The following is a 20,290-nucleotide window of genomic DNA, read 5'->3' on the forward strand; positions in this document are numbered from 1 at the left end:
ATTGGGAGTTAGGGAAAGAGTCATGTAAAATCTAAGTAATTTCCTTAGAAAATCTACATTTATATATCATTTTTGTGATAGTGATATATGATAAATTGTTTATACATATATTGCTTTCATAGTACAAACTTTTGAAAGAATTTTACAGGTTTCTTCTTTTTTTCCTGCATTGTATTTTTTATGTAGCTTCCTTAATTTGGTGACAGGAGTTGGTCTTCCAGAATTGAATTAAAAAGTCATTGTACTATTTTTTTATTTTCTGTTTAGTGTGTTTTAAAGAGACTTCTTGCTGACAGCCTTTATCTCTATTGTAAATTTGCATCAGAGCATAATTTCAGGCACATATTGGACATTCAACAATTTTTCATCGTCATTATAAAGCGAATCATTATCCACTTGTAATTAAAATAATAATATAGCACTGCCTCTTGCTAGTTCCTAAATTCCATCTCTTTGCTTGTTTTTTCCCTTCAGTTACCACAGTGTGTGACAGCTGTGGTCACATATACAGTACACCTGGCAGCTCGAAATGTCCAAGATGCCAAGCTTATATTTCCGCTATTGGCACTCATTTAGCTTTTATCTGAGCTGAAGATTTTGCCTAGAGAAAATATTCAAAGTGATAATGGCAAGAGGTGGGAAATGCTTAGCAGAAATAATTCATTTTCTGTTTGAAATTTATTTGCAGTGGTCACAGGTATCATAATTAAAAGGGAAATCAAACTATGGTACGGAAGGAATCTTTATTCATTTATAATTCATTAATAAAGTTTTCAGTTGTGTTGAACGTTTAGATAAATGTTACACCTGAGTTTTTTTGCATACATTTCTTGGCGAGCAGAAAAGGCCCTGATACTATCTGCAGTGGTGGTTATCAGAAAGGAGTTAAAAGATATTAAGATTTGCTTTTCTAGAGCACTCAATTCCATCTAAATGTGTCAGAAGTTGCTCTCATGCCATCTTCTCTGTATAATTTCTCCCCAGTTTGTGGATCTAAGAGGTTAACATTCTTGCTTATGGATACATACTAAGCCTGGGTCACAGCCAGTATTAAAAAAAACTTCCCCACTCATAACCTGTGTTTTACTATAGAACCATTCAACACTTGGTAAACATCAGGCTTGTAATTCGAACATGGAGAAAATACAGCAGTAAAGAGTTTTTTGCTTTTTTCTTTTTTCTAATGTCACACAATGAGCAAGGAAGATCATGAGCTGAAGAAATGACAGTGTTTGACAAGTAAGGGATGAAAATCTTAAATGCTTTGGAATTTTTTCAGCTCTAGTACTGTTCATTTACAAGTCATATAAAATTACATTCACTGATTGGTTAAGAAATTGAAAAATTCATAAATTCTGAAGTTAATTTTGGTTAGGTTGGCAGTCAAAATCATTGCCTGAAATGAATAATTAGGTCCAATAATACTATTGCCCTTTCTCTTTCTTTTTTTTCCTGTTCTACCTACACCTGCTATATCCTTTTAAAATAAGGATAATAATAATAATAAAATGATAGTATTTTGTTTAATTTATTTTCTTATTCAAATTATATAAGGTCCTGTCTGCAAGCTACATTTTTGCATTCCTCTTATCAGGATAGAGAGACCATACATAACATCTTAAGCAAATGGGGATGTTTTCAAAATATGTGCCATCTAAAACAACATCAATCAACCTCTCAGCAAAGAGTAAGTGAATAAAAGTTTCTTGAAGTGATCAGAGGGCAACGAGTTTGAGAAGAGTATTGTTTTGTATAATCTAATGAAAACAGATGGCAATAGGGTATTGAATTAATACCCTAATACACTGATAGGGAAACACCAGGGCAAGAAAGCATCTACGTAAACTAAAGGATAGCAGTGATAGAGGAACAAGTATTTAGAAACTAGTCACAGTTTTTTCTAGTGTGAAAATCAGAAGGATGTTCCTAGACATTAGAAGAAGGATATCCTTAAATATCTTTCAGGTAAGCTACTCATCTCCCAAAATCAAAAAACTTCTGATAGTAATCATGAAAAACGGCCACTTGCAGCAGCTGACACAAAGGAGCTTCCAAACTAGGTTATGTGCTCATTCCTATCTTATCAAGTAAAGAAAATCAGCTGCAGCTGGACTTTGTGACATGTCATGCCATAAAACGCAAAAAGATGAATACTCATATTTACAGGTTAATGGGTCAAACTTTGTACTGGATGGATTAATTAGGAAAAGAATGCTCTGTAAAACAAGAGCAAAGAACTGCAAGTGGATTAATAAAACTGCCACCTAGTAAAAAAGATTATATGGAAGGGCAAGTCCTGTTTTCTAACCTGTGAAAAAAAATATCAGATTGTGTAAAGTTCCTATTTCCTTTAAAGTTTACTGGGATGTTGTGCTGGGAAAGGATACTTCCAAAACAATTATGCCATGTTTTACTTACTTATACTCATATATATTACAAAACAAGACAGGAAAGAAAGGCTAAAAATCTTACTGTAATGAAGCTTGGTGTTTGATTACCAGTTTAAACATTGTGAACTAAAAATGCCTTGAGGCACTATACCTAGTGCATCTGGCATTTATACAACAGATTACCAGCACTATCACTGACCTTGGCAGCTCTGCAGGGGACACACTGTATTTTCATTTAGCTGTGATGATTTTTAAAAATCTCTTCCCTATGAGCATCCATATCAGGAAGCTCAACTCTGTCACTGTGTCAAAGAGTCTTATCTGAACTTCATCATGCTTTCAGTATGTAATGTACATGCCAATGTACATTGGCAAATGGAACAGGCCACTCGGAGAGGTGTTTGAGTCACCATACCTGGATGTGTTTAAAAACCGTTTGGATGTGATGCTCAGGGACACGATTTAGTGGAGGGTTGTTAGGATAGTATAGTCAGGATATGGTTGGACTTGATGATCTTTAAGTTCTTTTCCAACCTGAGAGATTCTATAACTTAAAATCATTCTATTCCAAAACTCTCATGGTCTTGCATGTTTTTGTAGTCCACTGGGTTGAAAACACACAGTACTGGAACCTACTTTTTATATGCACTCAAGTGCTAGCCAGGTAAGAAAATGTGAACATTAAGGTTCAAACTTTCCCTAGGCTCTTCTTCAGTTGTGGGGGAGATAGCACTAAGCAAGAAACTTTCTGTCTACTTCCATGTGCTGTGTAAAAATTCTCTACTATTTCGAATAGTTTGAAAAGTAGACTACAGCCATCAGACTTCTTTGTTACTGGGTGGTAATAAAAAGCCATCTATCCCATACAAAGGGTAGAGGGAAGCACATATTGCACCTAGAAGAAAACTGAGAGCCTGCTGATTCTCTTTGTTCATCATCCCACTCCATAATCAGAAACTAAGCCTCCAAAAATTTCCAATAAACTCTGCACCATCTTTTCAAGCTTATAAACACTTTAAAACTGCTTTCCTTGGAGTTATGCTACTGATAGCTACCACAGTATTCCAAGGCAAATATGACAATGCACATTTGTGACAATCTATTTTATGTGTTTATTTTCATCACAGTATTCATTAAAACTGAAATTTAGTGTATGCTTAGAATCCAAATTCTTTGTGTTGCTTTTTTTTTCCTGAAAAATATAACAACCCAGGTAATGAACATTCTGTCAAATAAAAATTATTCTGATTTTAGACAATATTTAAATGCATGAAAAGATGTTATACACGTATAGATAATTGTGTGTATATTAATCTTAAGAAAAACTGTTAAAATATTGACTTGACTAACAGAGTAAAACATTTATCCATCAAAATGTACGGTGTTATTCAGACATGTTATTTATAATGTTTTTGAATGTGGTATTTACCATTTTAAATACATATCTGGTGCATAATAAGTGTCTGAAGAGCTTTATTACATGAACCCGCAGAACCGAATAATCTTTTTCTTCATTAATTAAAGATCATGTTAAGTCAGACCTGGCTGTCTGAAATGTGTTATAAAAATTAAGAGAGTACAGACCAACATTTTGAAGATTCAAAATATAGCTGTTTGCTGAAAATTGTATAACAGATAAAGATTTTTTTCCTAATTGTTTTTCCTAATTTGTTTTATTTTTTCAGAAGCAGAAATAACTAAAATCACGATAACATAACTTTGTACTTGTGGTAAAAAACAGTAAAATACAAACAAATCCTTTCATACAATCTCAGCCAAGATAATAAGAAAATAATCAGAGGATGTTGGGCTTGCCTTTATAACATCATTTTCAGAAGCCGAAAGCATTGATCAAAATATTCTCTAAACCTAATTAACTAACTGTAATCGATAACAGTTTCGGTATTTCACTCACTTAAGCAGGCTTTGTTCATTTGACATGTTTAATTTTGGCTGCCAAGCACAGAATGAACTTTCTAGTCATTTAATTACCTGAAATTATGAGTATCTTCCTGCTAGAGAATGCCACAGTCACAATTAGGCAGTCAGGGCAGAGCTGTTGGCTTTTTTTCCAGTCTTTATTTTGCTGACGTGGCACAAAGCTGACCCACCTGCCTCAGCTCCCTGTCCTTGGCCTTTCTTGAAAAGTATGTTTGAGTGAGGAAGTGTATAGGTGACATGGAAAACATGAAATAGCATGTGTAAAGTTTGATGAGATTCCTGGCTGAGTAGCACGTATAGGATCAAAATTTAGGGTACCCTAAATATACTATTATATTTTTTGTTAGAATTCTTTGACTAAACATGAACTGTGAAAGCATAGGGCAATGGCTGAGAGACACTTTCTGCATAGACATTTTTCAGGTGCTGTGAAAGGATGAATTATCTGCTGACACCAATGTAAGTGCCCCAAACAATTGTTTTCTGATATACCAAAAACCATAAAAAAAAAAGAAAGAAAAAAAGAAAAAAAAAAAAAAAGAATGCTATTTGTTTATTTGGATTGTTTTAACTTTTTACTATTTAATGGCAAGGAACAAAGCTATTGGAAGCAAAGGTATAATACAGCCCTTCATTTTGAACAATATTTCTACTAACTTAAGAGGTCAAATGGTCTTCTATTTCTCACTTGAACCAGCTCTCTTATGCTTTTTGACATGAAAGAATTAGAGACTGTGTGGGGGGGGAGAATTTTCAAACATAGCAATGGCAATTAGCATGGATATTACCATTTAAAGCATGTTATATCCCTGTATAAGAAATCAGACATAGATTGTTATGTTGGCATTATTTCTGTTTTGCAACAACTCCTTCAGGTCACATAGCAATGCAGCACCTCATATAAAATGCAAAGGGAAACAAGTAGCCATTGTTCCTATCTATCTTGTTTCACATATGATCTTAGTTCTTGGAAGTAAATGTATACAATTTCATTTCTCTCTCCAACATATAAAATTTGAAGAGATGCCAATTTATTTTTCATACATATTTTTGAGCGTATTTGTGCTGAATGCTGCTTTTCATATTTTTGCAATCTCCAAATGCTTGTCTCATGCAACTTGGGATATAATTAATCACACAGGAGTGGGATTGTGCATTCAATACTTTACCTGTTTTGAGAAAATCAAACTCTCCAGAGGCTCTTCTGTTTTCAATTTAGGAATGTTTATAAGGAATATTCCTTATTCCATGCAATACATACCTTTAGAGAACCTTATTATTTTCAGAACACAGAAGAAAAACCTTTATTCCTCTAATGAAAACTTCTTCCAAGAAGTTTGTGATGGAAAATGTGAATGAACAATTTTGCTGAAATCTCTTCATGATTAAGTAATATTTTAATGGAGTATGAAGGAATTAAATTCAGTTACATTATATGCACTTACAGCAAGGACATAAAAGAAAGACTAAAGAATATTAGGAAAAAAATTTAGACAGTGAAACAGTTGGGATTATTTTTTCTTCTGTAGAAAATTCAAGCACTAGATGTTGCTCAGAGGAAGTCCTGCAGAAAATCAGGGTGAAAATGTCCTTCTGCTGTGTTAGGTACTCTGCATGGGATTCATCTGACCTAAAGCAGATTTTTAGATCTAAGTCAGATTTCCTTTATAGTATCCATAAAGAAATAAGCATCTATTTGCTGTGATTACTTTCATCTTACTCACATAGGAACACTGTATGCAGGATCTATTGAACCAGAACAAGGCTGAAAGTGACTTTTTCCTGGATTACATCACTACTGGTGACGAGATGTGCTGTCACCACTACAATCTGGAAGCAAAATGGCAGTCCACGTAGTGTCAACATGTGAATTCCCCACTGAAGAAAAAGTTCAAGATGCCTCCCTCAGCAAATAAAGTATTGTGCATGGTCTTTTGAGGTAGGAAAGTGATGATCCTTCTGGATTTTTTGAAACATAGACAAACCATTAACTCTGACACCACAACACTGGCTAATCTGAAGGCTATAATTTTCAGATGGATATCTCTTCTAAAGATTTATTTAGTCTTCCTTGAACCCATGCACCCACACTGTCCTTTGCTGAGCATCTCCACAGCTCTGCTATCTGAAAATTGGATAATTCTACGTGTACCACTTACAGGATAATATCAGACAGAATAGGAAGACCAGACAAAACTAAGATAAATCTATATTTAATTCTAATTGTAAATGCCCAGAACAACTACTGAGGATACTTACAAGCTTGCTGCATCTTCAGATATAATTATCTGTTTATAAATTATTTATAGTACAGCAGAATTAGGTTACCCAAAATTTCCTGATATCCAAATGGCATCTTCACATTAAAATTACTGGCCATTCTGCAAAATTAGAGTCTGCTATAGAGTCTGTGGAGTCTGTACTCAAGTAACTCATAACACATTAAATGCCATTTGTTGATTAATTTAAAAGGCTATCATTTACATGGCCCTTCTTGCTTTGTTTGCTTGTTTCTGCTTTGTTTTGTAGTTGCCAGAACACCATAGTTGGAGGTTTCAGTTTTTCAGACTCATTTCAGAAAATTACTTCTCTGCTCATGTGTGCAGACTCCTGAATTGAGAGATTTCCCTCTTTGAAGAGGAGTCACTTGTGTTCTAAACTGCAAGAAGGAACCTACCAAATCTAAGTTTTAGATCTAATCTTGACCCTTTTAGGTCGGCTTTGTATTTTGCTGTGATCCTTGTTCATTTTGAATTCTTTTACTTGTAAGAGAGAATGTGGCCTATAAATCATGCTTCAGAAACATACACAGCAGTATCTGACAAGAAAGCAGTGAGTTTTGTGTTTGAATCTTAAAAGGAAACATTTCCAGATAGATTTTACAGGAGCTAGGAGACAAAATGATGAATCACTGTGAATTGTTTTTTCCAAAAAGAATATCTGTTAAAGATTTTTCTTTTAAGAGTGAAGACAAAATGCTTTGATTTCCTAAATGATTTGTAAATTATCATCAAATTCTTCCTTAATGAATATTATTTTTCTGTAGTGAAGATTCTTAAGTCTCAGATGGATTTTGAGGACTAGTTATACATATAGCATGAGGAAGAACACAGGCAATCTCTCTGCATCATAATTATAGAAACCCTCTTCTTTCCACCATCAACAAAGATATACTCAGAGTATTGGGAGATAAATGTGGGAGCTGTAAGCTTGATGTCTAATATCTGCTACTGAAGATTTGGAATTTGATTTAGTGCCTTTATTGAATGGTTTGCTAAAAAACAGGTCTTCCATCTTCTTTTAATAAATTCATTTTCAGACCTGCAATTTACCTTTTTGGCAGTGTTACGATTCAAAACAACAGGCCTCTTTTAGCTGTGTGATTTTTTTTACTGTCTCCTTTTTCTCTCTCATTTATAAATGAAAAGTAGTGTTTAGTAATTTGTAGAACAGGGAAACAGGAGCCACTCATAGTTCTCTAGTTGGAACATTTTCACTATAATTCCTGATCACAGTAAATATTGGGGGACTATTTTACTTTTTTTTTTTTTAATAGTAACACACTGATACTTACACATTGCCAGGCTGTATTATGTTTACTCCATATACATTTGCTATTCTGGAAATTCTGAAAGGCAACAAGTTCTGAAGTGGTGCATTTCCATTAGCTCTCACAAGAAAGAAAAGATCATTTTCTGCAAGAAGCGATAGAATCCCAGAATAGTTCCACTTCCCCAGTAATTTAAAAATAAAAAGACATCATCTAGGTGGGAGAGGGAGCAGGAGAAGTTTAAAAGAACAGAGCTTGACAGTGAAGACCAGTGATCCTAGTGATTCTGAGACTTGATAAACCCAGGACACTAGCAGCTGAACAGACTTTTCGAAGGGCATTAATAAATGCAACCATGGTTGTATGTCTCAGCCCACATTGAAAAAGGTGGTAGCTGCTATGGGAAAAGACAACAACCTTACATATTCACCACCTCTTAGGGAACTTTTTGAACTTGCACTTAGAGGCCACAGGCATGTGAGTGCTTTTGAATCATCATTTCAGCTGACTTGTTGGGACTTGTTGCTCCCATCTTTTAACTGTGAGTGACCGTATGTGAAGAAACAAGTAAACACATAGTGCCAAAATTTGTCTGACATTAATAACAAGTAGATTATTTAGGCAATCAAAACTTCACAAACAGGAGCTGTTCTAGTGTTCTGCCTCTTGCGACTTGTCAAGGAAAAGGGAGGTGACAAGAGCAGGCATCACTCTTGTGGATACATATACTGCATTCTGCCTGATGGTGTTCTTGGGCAACACATTCATTGTAATTATATTTTCTTATATGTACAGTTCTTCAGAACATTAATGTGAGAGGAGCAACTCTTGGGTCAAAAACTACAGTTTCTCTATTGCATCAACCATTAGCTAAACTGAATGTCTTGAGCATTTTCAAGTAGTTTTAAAATAAATTTTAATTGCCTTTATGTAAACTGTGAAGAAGAAATAGAATATTCTCTATTCCACATAAATAATGACATCATGCAACCCTGTCTGTCAACAATAACTAAAAAGACCTACTGATATTTATTCAGTTGTATCGTGTCCCCATACAATTGAAATAACATTATAGTAAATTTGTCCTGTTATGACTACAAGAAATAGGAGATCTCCTTTGATCTTGGTTCCATTTCTTTTTCTTTTTTTTTTTTTTTTTTTTTTTAACTACAGGCTTGTAATTTATTTCCATAAAATCCATTAAGAATTGAAAGCTATTAGAAAAGCTAAGGCATCCATATCCATTTGTAGCAGTTAAGAAGGTCAACAAACCTTGTTTTTCACAAGTTTGGTCAGCTGGGTGTGTTCAGTGTCTTATACTTTATTTCTTCAACCAGAAACAAACACTTATTTGTCCTATTTCTTCTTCTTAAGTAATTCCCCCCCCCCCCTTTCTTTTTTTCTAACCCCTCCCCATACTCTTTCATCATGCTAATTGTGGCACATGACAAAACAGCAGCGTAGAATTTAAATGTAACTAATTTAACAAAAATTAGGAACAGCATACCAGAATCTGGTAACACATAAGAATAGTTGGCCAAGCCAAATAAGTTGTCTTTAACACTGAAAATACTTCCGAGTGGCAGCTCTTACCACTTACTAAAGAACAGATGTTTAAAAAATTTAAGCTTCGCTTCCTCACACTTTCCCCCAGAAGGGGCTAAGAACTGAGAACAGATGTCCATCAACAGGAAAGGGGGCAAAAGGCACAAACTGGAAGACGACAAGTTCCATCTGAACATAAGAACAAAATTATTTACTTTCAGGATAACAAAGCATTGGAACATGTTAAGCAAAGATGTTGTGGACTGTCCTTCTCTGGAGATACTCAAAACTCACCTGGATACTTTCCTGTGTAAACTACTGTAGGGAACTTACTTTTTGTAAGGGTTTAGACTACATGATTTCCAGAGGTCCTTTCCAACCCCAGCAATTCTATGATCATCCTGGAAAGTTTCTTGTCTGCCATAACCACTTCTGAGTCATTGCTTTCAAGTGTTGAAGTCCTCCATTCTGTAATAACAATCATATTCTTCAATTTTAGATGTATGATCCAGATCTCTGCAAATACATTTCTAATTCATACTACTGCTATTCATTTCACACATTAGCTACTCATCTTCAGCTACATTTAATAATGAATTTCTGTATAGGATGCTGACTTTGCACCATCACCTAATACTAGTTCCTTTTATCTCTTCCCAGTTAAATAGATACTAAGGGCTAGAAATGGCACTGCTGAGTTTCAAGCTAGCAAGCTTGTACATTTGAGTGAAAAGAGTAGGAAGTGCAGCAATAAAAGATATACTGCATCATTCTCAAATGTGACTGTGCCAACAGCAGCAGCTGGGAAGAGGATGGGGTTCTAATTACAGATTGCATCAATCTCTGTGAACAGAAGCAAATCTTCTTCCTAGGTTTCAGGCTTGCATCTTGTTTGGAGAGGCATAATGAGTTACGATTGAACGTTCGCTTACAAAAGGATGGCATTATAGGTTGTAAGCAGATGTTGCACGTTAGAGCTCTAATGATATATATTTCAGTACACCAAAACTTTGAACTTCTAAATTAAGTCTTTATTAACCTAACTGTAAGCATAAGGATTCCTGTTTTTATTTTGGGATGTAGAATCAGTGATTAGAAGAGTGTTCTCTTGCATGTTAAATGAGACTATAAACCAGCTAGAATCATCATGAAAGAAATATAGAGTTGAATATTTCCACACTAGAATGAAACAGTGAATATTGAAAATGAATAGAAACTGTGAAATTACAGTAGTACAACTCAAAAGTTTATCAGATAATACCAACAGCATGATACAACATCTTACCAAATAATTTCTCCCATCAAAATAATAAGCCTCAAATACCCCAAATTGATATAACATTTTTTTCTGTGTGTCTTCAGGCCATGTCCCCACCATCTCATATGACCTGAAGATGGCAAACACATCAGGGAGTTGACAGTTTCAGACCCTATCAACAGTGCAGTGAAGATGAGACAAATGTGATATGGTGAGTCAGGTCTAAGGTTGCACGAACACAGAAAATCCAACCAACATGCAATGAGGACAAGGGAAAGATATGTCTGAAACACAACTCAGCAGCAAATACAGGCAGAACTGAAATGGGATGCCCAGGCCCAAGGGCAGGGTGTGTATGAGGAGCACTAAGGCTTATGGGTAACCACAGGGTATTGACAGAGATATATTCTTTTTTCCCTCTTTTTTTCCCCTTTTCCTGTGCTATTTGAGTACTTTAAATTTTTGTTGGTTTATTCATTTGAATAACAGCAACATGTAATACCTATTAATAAGTAAATGCTATACTGGGTGAAACTAGTTCATTGACAGTAGCTTTTGTGTGTGAAAGCATCCTATGCAGAATTAGCCAGAAAAATATGAATAAAAATTCTTTTAGTGGTCTCCCAGGATCTATTCATGAAAGCGGATGAATTCATCTAGTCACCCATTGCTGTAACAATGACTGAAATGCTGAGCCACTTAATCTCCAGGAAATACAAAAAGTCCAGCGTTCTCTGAGGGCTCCCATCCCCTTGCTTACTATTCGTATGCACACACCTGCTTGCAGCAGCATGGCTCCAGCCCTACAAGCAATTCCCAGGCACAGTGTGTTATTTTCATTGCTATGGCATGGAGAGCTTAAATTTAACACTGAGATTACTTTTATTTAAACACTGCACAACTCAAGCAGCAAGAGGTTGTCTTTGACTGCAGACTAGAGCCTCAGGCTTTGAAAATAGAAGCCAAACTTTGTTCTCTACAGCTGCAACCCACATTCTTACTGAAAAATAGCAACTGTTCCATACAGAGCCTGTGCAGAAGTTGTGCAGCTTCACAAGGATAGATTTTTATTGGGAAGAGTCCCAGCATAGAGAAAATCTTACAATTATCAAAGCACTAAATAAACACGGTGACACAGAGCAAGGACAATTAGCTAAATTTAGAACACATATTCAAATTCCTTCACCTTATATTGCTGATTATGTCTATTTTTGGAGTGTAGCCACCAACAGAGAAAGACATTTCCACAAGTAAATTAGAACACTAGTGGTCTGAAAGGTGCTATTTTTTTCTACTGTCCATACACAATCTAAGTGACTTTCCTGATTTAAGTGTTCTGTGCCTGGTGATTTGCATCTGAGCCTAGAATAGTAACTGGCAGAAATACCACTTCTGCAAATCTTGTTTCTTTTCCACCAATGTCTGCTTTAGTTTTGAATAAGATTATCCATTTTTATCAAATGAATGAGGCTACAATTATTCTTTCCCTTACGTAGGCTTCTCAGGATTTTGTCTTCTGACCCACACAAGATTCTGTATGCCTGGATGCAGCACAGGGAAGGGAGATGCCTGGTGGGATAGGGACAGTTTTGTTACACTAGTCCTACCATGAATCTAAAAGTTATGAAAAATACAATTGCAATTAGATTTATTCTGTGACTTTTGTTGCCTCTGCAAGAGATTATCAAAATGCATAATATTGCCAGATGTAACTATTTGTTATTATTATTATTGTCCTTGAAATGTTGTTTATCCTTGTTGTGGACTAACTCCAGTAAGCAGCTAAGCTCTACACAGCCACTCACTCTCCATGCTCAGTGCAAACTTCTTGTTCAAGATTAAAAAGTAATGTCTGTGAAGGAGAAATGAAGGAAGAGAGAAAGAATAATCTTAAAAAAAAGAAAGAAAGAAAGAAAAAGCTATGCAAAGGCAGTATCTCACCAACCTCAGCAGGTGGATGGATGCCCAGCCAGTTTCCAAGGAGAAGAATATCTTCCATAAACTCCCTCCTCTCCCTTTTCATTTCATGATGCTATGGTATATCTCTGTGGTTACTTTGGGACACCTGCTTAGTCACATCCTATCCCAACTTCTTGCATTCTCCCAGCTTACTAGCTAGTAGGGCAGAGAAACAGAGAAGACTTTGTTGGTGACATCTCCACCCCAGAAAGAGCCAGTGCACTCTCCTAATCACTTTTTTCCTATTTAGTTTCACAGCTTTATCAGCATTCCTTTGGCATCTCTTCCATGTCCACCCTTCTCGAAGAGCACTTTTTCTCTGCCATTTATACATTTATTCTGACTCTTCTGTCTTTTCTCAGAAGCAGGAACATGCCCCTTTTCTTATTCTTCACAGTGCAGACCATATTCTCTGTTTGGTTTTGCTTGCCTTGGCTTTTTTTTTTTTTTCTTTTTCTTTTTCTTTTTTTCGGATTAATGTCTAAATTATATTTCTCTCACCTGATGTCTTTCAGAATGTTGCTGGCACAGAGAAAGCAAAAGTATTATTACACTGTTTTTTTTTCTTTATGTTATTTGTGTAGCATTCTTATTTCAGAACAGTGCCTTTTTAAACTAGTTAATCCAAAGCCCCTCAAGTCAAGGAGGCTTGCTGTTCTCCTGAAGTGCTGATTCTATCAAGAGTCAATATTATAATTGCACTGTTGGTTTGCTCAGTCAACATCTCCATTACAAATCCTATTCTTCTTCCAACTTAACCCATTTCAAAGCATAATTGTGCCATAAGCTGGTCTAAAAGTACTGACCCATTTACATTGTTTTATTCATGTCTGAAAAGGAAAACAATAAATAAGGAAAGAAGGACTTTTTAGAGAGCTCTTGCTATTCTGAATCCAAGTAAAAGCCTGTCATGGTAATAGCTAGACAAAAGCTATTACCTGCCCTGACTCCCTTTCCCATTTCAGGGCAATACTGCTGCACATAACAAGTGCTGTACTGATACTTTATCTTTAATTTAGTCTTCCCTAGAATTTGTCAGCTTAAGCCAAAGACTTAACACTATTTTTATGCAGCTTTTTTTTTTTGTACTTAACAGCAGACAATTCATTCTGCTGTGGAGCAGTAAACAAGCTCACTGCAAGATGCCAATTGGGAATCACAATGGGAAATAACTGATCTCCTGTGTGATATTAGCTAAAATGCTGTGTCCTACAGCCAACCTTGAGATCTGGTACATTATTTTGTGAGAGGGAAACTCACACTTAATACAAACTGAAGCAAGACCCATGCATTAACAGATATTACAGAGGGTTTTTAAAAACAATTTCAGCTTATTGAGAGGTGATTAAAGCTAGCAATCATACACATCTTTCAAGACGTGTCTGTGTATTTATAGTTCATGTGTGTATGTGCAAGTTTAAGTATGAAGTTAAAGGCAACTTTAAATTTGATTTCAGCTATTTTGTTGCAACTGATAATGGCACAGCACTGAAGTAATGCTGATAAATTTAAAGATACAAAGAAAACATAAAGGATCGATTTTACCTACATGCACAGGTAGCTATGATTTTCTGTAGTTCATGCTAACACAAAAGAACTATAAATCTAAAATAATCGGCAAAGTGCATTTGGATTTCTGACTATTTTGACTTAGAAAAATAGTCCAAAGTAGTTAAACTCTGCAAGTGAAGCTGGTGAGCAGCCTTCATAAGACATTTCTATTGCAAAGTAGCATGGTTGAAAGAAAGAAAATTGAGAAGAGTCCACATATTCACATCCATGAAATACTTTCTATGTCTCCAAAAAAATGAGATTCTTAAAAAATCAGACGGAAGTTTAACCAGGGTGCCTTTTTTTGTTTGGGTGTAAAAGAGTGTAAGGAAGAGAATTCACATGAAACTTAAGTGCTAACAAAGTAACATTGATACATCATCTTTGAGCTATTTTGGGGTTATTTAGGCCATGGATAACGTGAAAAAAAAAAATGTGACAAGAGGAAAATGGTATAAAAAGAAATGATGACTCAGGATGACTGAAAAAATACTGTCTTAATTTGAACAGGCTAGTTGCAGCTACATGATTCACAATCCAACGACTGTTCCTTTGCACACAGGCAAGAATAGGAAGCGTCATTCTCAGCTCCTTCACCTGAAAGTAATTATGAATGCTACTGCACAAAGCACAGCTATAATGAGATTGAAAGGATACTGTAAGAAAAATCAAGGAATTCCAATGGGGCAAACAAGAACTTGTGGCAATAATCATCCCACTGTCCTATTTCATACAATCAGGTGGTCATAATTGGAATCAGATCAACACACACGAGTCAGCATTATTCCATTTTCTCTTGCCACCCGCTGGCTGAGGATATCTGTCTTTTACTATTCAAGTTGCTCTGCCACCTGCCAGTGGTATCCTGATAAGTACCTTGCTTTTTCCAGTTAAAATGCATACTGAGTCATGCAAATAAAAAGCATTTCTATTTCTTGTAAATGATTAGAGAAGACATTATGTCCCAGGGATATAAAAAAGCCCCTGTGAATATGTCCAGCTGATCCCCATCTCAGGTGGTGTTCAAAGTTACACAGTACGGGCTTCAGGTATTGCTGCTATTAAATGCTTTTCTTTGACCAGGAACCTTTTATCAGAGGAAGCCTTTATTTGCCTTGCCCCCTGGAAAATGCCATAAAGCTGAATATTTTTCACTGCTTCTTGCCATATTTAAGGTATCCATGCTTCCTTTCGTGTATTTGGTTACATATATGAAGTTTTCCTTCTGAAAATGGAAAATTAACTATTGCAATTACTTCCATTACTTGCTTAATTTCACTTGAAGGCTCAGTTCTCTTTTTAGCCAGCCACAGAAACAAAAGGTACTTCTTGAGAACTGTTAACACATATTCCCCAGATTTGCTTTTATTCAAGGGGAAATGATAGCCGAAGTGAGTATTTTCCTATGGCAAATTCATGTTCAGTATTGTAACATAGAGCAGACCATAAACATGACTCTATTCCCCTTGCCTTGGAGGCTACTTGCTCTATAGTTTTCAGGAGGACAGAAACATCAGTACAAGGGCAGTATTACTTACACATCTGTGGAGAAGGAAAGGGACAATCTCAGCACAGTCAGGGAGGTCAGAACAGAGTGGAGAGACTTTCTTCTCATTTGGGGTGATGCTGAAACTGTGGAGAAACAGAACATGTTGCTGCAAATGGCATAATTATGAACTGCTTCACACTGGAACTTCACAGTTACTTCGCAGATCAGATATCTAGAGTGTTTCCAGGAGAGCTTAAATTGCAGTATAGACAGTGATAGGGCTATATTTTGTCTGCTTAGTGGCAGACATTATTCCCACTTCTTTAACATGGGTTAAGCGCATAAATGCAAAGATATTTCTGGCAAAATGCAGTATTATCAGGCAGTAGATGTAGACTAATGGAAGTAAAGCAGGAGAGTTTACTTCAAGGCTCATCCCTTGGAAAGGTCAGAGTCCAAACTTTTTACACAAGAGTACATTATCATATAGATAAGAAACATGCAAGGAGCATCCATTTATGCATATTCCATATAAAAACTTTTACGTTGGATCTCTTGGCTCATTTTATGCTATTATCTTCACAGCAAGGCCTCAGCCAGACACAAACAGCTCTTCAAACTGGTGTCTGTCAGAGAAAGACTACATAGACTACTAGGCTAGATTCTATTACTAAAACAAATATACAAACAAATAAAAGTCAATCACAAAACATTTTTATTTTTTCATTTGTAGCATGTTTGTAAAGGAACAACATTGGAAACTTCTTCATTTTCATTGCCTCATTTAATCTACTGGGACGAGTGAATCCATAAACCTCTCCTTCATCTACTACACTTTTTAAAAGTGTGCTTCAGAAGAATCAGCCTGAGGATTTTACATCCCTAGTTTCACAGTTAGTGAAACCTGAAGCAACTTGGTTCACACTATAAACTTGTTTATACCCAATCCAGGGCCAGAGGGAACTCCAAAACAGGAAATTCTTGGCCAAAAATGCAAACACTTCACATGGTTCAAGTCAAGCAATATAGCAAAGTAAGGACAAAAGATAGAAACCATGCTATTGACCTTCTTGTAGTTTCTCTGTTGAAGAACTACAACACAGCATAGCTGACAAGTTTTGTGAATACTGTACAGCCTTCCAGTATTAATATTATTTTCTTTTTCTCTCAGATAAAGCTAGGATCAGTACGCAAAACTATACCCATCTTACATTTGAGCTTATCTGTAGTTACCTACAGTTACATAGGTTACAAGTCTGGTGATACTGGGCTAGGTCGGGTTTTGTTTGGTTGACTTTTTGTTTCTCCCCATTGAATTCAAGTCACATATTGCATAGAAGACCTGACTAAGTTCAGTCTGTTACCCAAATACTCTGGACTACTTTATTGCTGCTATCTGATTAAAATAATTACCTAACTTGTGTTGTCTTAGAATCGGGGTCCCTCAGTTGCTGGAACCTGGAATTTTTCTGATCTATTGGGTGTGTATACAAAATAATTTGTACTTGTTTCTCCTTATTATCAGTCTGGCTGGTTTCTCTTGAACTAATAAATAAAATGACACTTAAAAATTGTGTCAAGACCACATTTGTTGAATTCAGAAGCAAGAGGTATTATTCCTTTGCATGGGTCCTGCTTTGCAGGGGGGCTGGATTCAACGATCTTAAGAGGTCTTATGAAGGAGAAAACAGATGTATTGATAAGAACAACTGAAGTCCTGGTACACTTAGTATCTTACCAAGTATGGTTCATTGGAATCACAAAATATTAGATGAGCAAATATTTTGCCATTAGAAAAATTCAAGATGATCTGACACAGGGCACATGGCATAGTATGTTTGCCTCCTGCCTTAATTGTGCCTTGTTGCACTGCATAGGTTTGGACAAATCACTTTTCACCTCTCACCATGTTCTAAGTGTGAGTAATTACAGCTATCCTACTTCACAAGGGTGGTATTAGGAATAATTTAATTGATGCCTGTGTAGTACTTTAAGAAACTTGGGTGGGTAGATCAATGCTAAATTAGAGCAGGCAATTATATTCTGCCTGAGGGAGAGAAATCAATATCCATATGGCAGGGCAGGAGAAATTCTTTCACAGGCCCATTTTAAATCTCCCTTATACCACTCTCACATCCCTGTATTTTGTGTACTTCCATTGGAATCACCTCTGGATAACTCCAAGAAGATGAAAGCACAGTCAGATCCAATAAATTCATATCTGAGGAACAATGACAAAAATGCTCTCTGTGAGGCTGAAAGAGAAAGCAAGGAGCAAAATCCATTACAGTTGGAGCTGTTCTAAACAGTGAAGAATGTTCTGATTTCTCCACTGTTAAACAAGCTGGGAATCTTAATCACATTTTGATTTTTAGAGAAATTGTTTTAATACCATCTAGAATAAAACTGAAGGTGTTGAAACTAAATTTTTTTGCATTTTATGGCAAAAACTTCCTTTGAAATAATGACTGAAACTTTTGGTTATTGTCTCCATAAAATTCATTCTTAAATGAAGAAGTGATTGACCTGAACCTTCAAAATCAATTATTTGATTTTATCTTAAAAAAAGCACAAACTATTTCTAAATATTACATTTTTTCTTAAGTATGTAATTCATTTAATAACAAGATTCAAAATACTACGTCTACCATAAATCAATACTAAAACGTGAAAACTTTTATGTATTATATGTTCTAGAACATTTTTCTCAGTGCAACACAGGGAAAAAATCCTTTCAAATTTAATGGGAATGCACACTTTGCAAAGAGAAAATGCTTTATAAATAAATTTAAATTAAGGTTGTTTTCATTCACAGGACCAAGAACTTAATTTGCTTTTGTGAACCCTATACCATTCCAAAGAGTATAGAAAAATGTTTTGGCCAATGGTGATTCTTCTGGTGAGGGATGAGTTGCACTATCTGCAGTGATCTGCTGCAATAGTTATTAGAAAAAATCATTTGGGACAAAGGGTGGAGGTGGCAACCGGGGTTATGCTGGGCTAGCACTAAAGCTTGAGATCTCAGATCCCATGCCAGAGTTAACAATTAACTCGTATATGGGCCTGGAGATTATACTGTGTTTACACTGAAAGATGTCTTCCTGGATATGCACAGGTATAATTATATACTTCACTTTGTGCTCTTGGGGAACAGGAGAAAGTCTTTCAAGTCAAGCTGGGACTAGATATGATCATGCAACTTTCTTATTTGTTCTTATTAAAGAAATAAAAATAAAAATTGTCTTTTATTAATTTGGTGCAAAGTACATTGAATTTCCATAAGCTAAAAGACCACCTCCTTTTATCAGAATGTTCTTCCAATGTAGAATAGATCCACATAAAGTGTTTCTCTTTACTGTTACTGATGATGCTGTTGCTGGTTGTTGGGACTTGCAATTAAAAGTGAAATGAAAGTTTTTTGTTTATTTTGCAGTAAAAATCTTAAATATTTATGAAGGACCTTAAGTCTAACTTGTCTTGAGGAAATATAGAGGAATCAATAATTTATGTGGCTGTTTTGCAGAAAATTAAAGGTTGGGAACAAGTGTTTAAAAATTAAATCATCCATGATCTAAGATAGCAGATGTTATTTTGTTAAAATCTTGAAAAAAACAAAGTACAATGAGGTGTTATCTTCTCCTTGGTTCAACTGCAATCTTAACAATTCATTACAATTGAGCAGATTCTAAAGCCTGGGGCTAACTAATGTCAGAATAATGAAGAGGAACTTCAATTATGTCAAGTATTTTTTTATATTTGTATTTTGTTTTACTGCCTGCAGTGAGAAAGACTTTCTATCTGTAGATTGCATAATGATTTCTAAGATATTACACTTCCACAAAATTCACTGCATATTTCATTAGCAATCCTACAATGGGATCCCCTGCAGTTAAAATGTGCATATATTTATCTATGTATTTTTCAAAAGTAAAATAATAATAATAACAATAATAACAATAATAACATGATTTTAGATGGAAAAGAAATTTTGAAACTACATAGCTTAATAGCTTAATAATTCTTACTCTTTTTTAATTTTTTTTTTCTTTTTTCTTTTCTTTTCCCCATCATCTATCTATATTTATTTAATTATTTATCTACCAGTGGCAGCTGTGTCTAACTCTCACTTAGTCTAGACATCAGAGTTATCCAGTTTCTGGTTAGCATCATTAAGGCAGTAGGCTGGGCAAGATAATGTTCTAACAGGATCTATAATGGGTTTCCTTCTAGCCCACAATGAGCTGACAGAACTCCAAATTCTGCTTCTGTATACATAAATTTTTTCCATAATTAAACCCACATTGAGAAGTCAACAAATTATCTTGGTGGAACTAAAGGCATGTATGCAGGAAATCTACTGTAATTATGTTTTGGAGATAAAATTCTACTTACAACTGCACTATCTATGTTAAAAACATGGTGTGATTGCTAGTACTTCATCTAGATCTGTTTCCAGCATGAGTTGCTATTAAAATACATGGGTAAACCAAATAAATCGACAGATAAATAGACAGACAGATAGACAGATAGATGAAAGTAAAAAAGAAGTACTTGAATTTGTGCAAAGATTCATTTTATCATTACAAACAAGTCTGTAGGTCTGAAGG

General features: G+C 35.4%; 1 protein-coding gene across 1 annotated transcript in view; it reads right to left on the minus strand.

Annotated features, from left to right (window-relative positions):
* Positions 1 to 5,709: 5,709 nt before the first annotated feature.
* The window catches only part of LOC146761432 (uncharacterized), a 35,979-nt gene continuing 21,398 nt past the window's right edge, over positions 5,710 to 20,290 (minus strand). The window contains exons 3-5 of the mRNA XM_085542520.1: positions 15,733 to 15,820; positions 9,760 to 9,894; positions 5,710 to 5,961 (exon numbers count right to left, since the gene is read on the minus strand). The gene's annotated coding sequence lies outside the window, so the exon portion shown is untranslated. The remainder of the gene's footprint in view (positions 5,962 to 9,759; positions 9,895 to 15,732; positions 15,821 to 20,290) is intronic.

Source organism: Coturnix japonica, chromosome 3 (genome assembly GCF_054131305.1).
Source record: "Coturnix japonica strain WE chromosome 3, WE-NBRP24, whole genome shotgun sequence".
Classification (NCBI taxonomy): Eukaryota; Metazoa; Chordata; class Aves; order Galliformes; family Phasianidae; genus Coturnix; species Coturnix japonica.